Source organism: Phocoena phocoena, chromosome 3 (assembly GCF_963924675.1).
Source record: "Phocoena phocoena chromosome 3, mPhoPho1.1, whole genome shotgun sequence".
Taxonomy (NCBI): domain Eukaryota; kingdom Metazoa; phylum Chordata; class Mammalia; order Artiodactyla; family Phocoenidae; genus Phocoena; species Phocoena phocoena.
The window spans coordinates 118495140-118497593 of record NC_089221.1 but is presented as its reverse complement, the minus strand read 5'-3'; the positions used below and the strand labels follow the sequence as shown (position 1 = coordinate 118497593).

The 2454-nt window shown below is 50.7% G+C and overlaps 1 pseudogene; it reads left to right on the top strand.

The window, feature by feature from the left end:
* The first annotated feature begins 851 nt into the window (after positions 1 to 851).
* On the top strand, positions 852 to 1766 carry LOC136121087 (mitochondrial ornithine transporter 2-like; annotated as a pseudogene).
* The last annotated feature ends 688 nt before the right edge of the window (positions 1767 to 2454 follow it).

The window sequence follows — 2454 nt, the reverse complement described above, 5'->3', positions numbered from 1 at the left end:
GCTGGAGCCACGCAGGTCTTTTATATCAAGTTTTTTAGCTGTATATAAATGTTTTCCAATGCGATTGTACACGGCCTTGACTTAACCTCTAGAAATAACGAGGGTGTGCGTCCCACCAGCTCACAGGGCTTCAGGCCAGGATCCTCGGCGATGTTACCACGAAAGAGGGGATCTGCCCGCCTCAGGCCTCCCCCGGCGTCGCCCCCGGCGAGCAAAGAGCTACACCTGGAGAGGCGCGGCGGCCGGCACCTTTGTGGAGCCGCCATTCCTCTCCGGAGACGATTAAGGGTTTTCTGATCCGAAGGAGCCACCGATTGTCAGGTAAACCCCGCAAAGTGTTTGTTCGTTTTCCCTATTTTAAACCTTTGTCTCTGTAGATTGACCCTTTGACCCCAGGCGCGATCTAGCACCTCCCATTTTGTTTTGCCGGGAGGTGGGGGTCTCTGGCCGAACAGGAAGGCAAGTCTTCGTCCGCCGCAGCAGCGCCTAGAGTTTCTGGCCGTAATCGCAGGAGTTTATCGGACAGCTTTCTACTGCTGTATTGAGAGTCATTAGAAGGGTTTCTCTAGTCTGCCCCGGGGCCCGCGGGCGCTGGGACTGCCGGGCGGCGCGGAGCGAGCGGGAGGGCGGCTGACGGGTTTAGGGCCCAGACGCGGCGGCCGCAGGGCGCCAGGAGAGGCGCGCGCGGGCCCGCGGGCCGGGGGTTATTTCAGTGCGTGGGGAGGGCGGCCCGCGGCCTAGTCTGGGGTTAAGCGGCTTCTCCCGCGCCGGAGCAAGCGGCTGGACACGGGACGGCCTCCTAAGCTCCAGAGAGTTGCCTTCCTCGGAGACCAGCGGAAGAGTGGGCGAACATGAAATCCAATCCTGCCATCCAAGCCGCCGTCGACCTCACCGCGGGGTCCCTTGGGGGCACAGCCTGCGTCCTGACCGGGCAGCCCTTCGACACAATGCAAGTGAAGATGCAGGCGTTCCCTGGCCTGTACAAGGGCCTCGTCGACTGTGGCCTGAAGACGTACTCCCACGTGGGCTTGCGGGGCTTCTACAAAGGGACCGGCCCCCGCGCTGATGGCCTACGTCGCCGAGAACTCAGTCCTCTTCTTGTGCTACGGCTTCTGCCAACAGTTCGTGAGGAAAGTGGTTGGATTGGACAAGCAGGCGAAGCTGAATGATCTGCAGACTGCGGCCGCTGGTTCCGTCGCCTCTGCGTTTGCCGCGCTGGCCCTGTGCCCCACTGAGCTGGTGAAGTGTCGGCTGCAGACCATGCACGAACGAACTGGAGATGTCAGGGAGGATAGCAAAAAGCCATAATACAGTTTGGTCCGTCGCGAAGAGTATCCTTAGAAAGGATGGCCCCTTGGGCTTCTACCACGGACTCACGAGCACTCTGTTTCAAGTAGTACCAGGCTATTTCTTCTTCTTCGGTGGCTATGAACTGAGCCGCTCGTTTTTTGCCTCGGATGGATGAAAAGGTGAACTAGGCCCTGTCCCCTTGATGTTAAGCGGTGGAATTGCTGGAATTTGCCTTTGGCTTGTCATATACCCAGTGGATTGTATCAAATCCAGAATTCAGGTTCTTTCCATGTTTGGAAAACAGGCAGGATTTATCAGAACTCTTTTAAGTGTTGTGAAAAAGGAAGGAGTAAGCAGCTTTATATTCTGGTCTGATAGCTACTACTTTGATTCGAGCGTTCCCTGCCAATGCGGCACTATTTTTGGCTTATGAATACAGCAGGAAGATGATGATGAGCCAGTTTGAAGCATACTGAAGTGTCTTGGTGAATCTGGATCCAAGTACACGCCTTTGAGGACTATAATTTGAGGACTGTAAGTCTGTCAGAGTTTCATGGAGCACTGGACCAGTGTGGTATTATTTTTGACTTCATGGGAACTTTTGCTTTTGTCTTCCCTGCTTATGTGCTAAATCTTAACCTTTATGGAAGAACCTCTATTTTATATCATATAATTTCTGCCCATAATTGTATTGAGATAGAAAAGTTGCTGCTCTTGTGTTTGGTGAGATAATACAGGGCGAGTGGATGGCCGTATGTACCTAATCTGAAAAGCTAAACGTAGTTGTATCACCGGGCTGTTGCATAAATCTACACATGTCCGTGCAGTTTGTTTGCTTATATGTTGTGAGTGAAACACAGTTTGGTTTCCATGTTTAATCTCATGTCACTAGAAAAACCGAGTTCAACATGTTTCAAGATGGTTATAAATGATGACTTAACCCACTCAAGATGTGGGGTCTCTTTAAAAGTCTGCTTAACATGTGCACTATATTAGCCAATTAAAGTTTTAAAAAAGATTTTGGTGCTTGAAAACGAAAATATCCATCTACATTTTTCCATTTACAATGATTTATTTTATTTTTTATTGAGGTAATCTTGATTTATGGCATTATATTTCTACATCTGTATACCCTACAATGTGCTCACCACCAAAAATTTATTT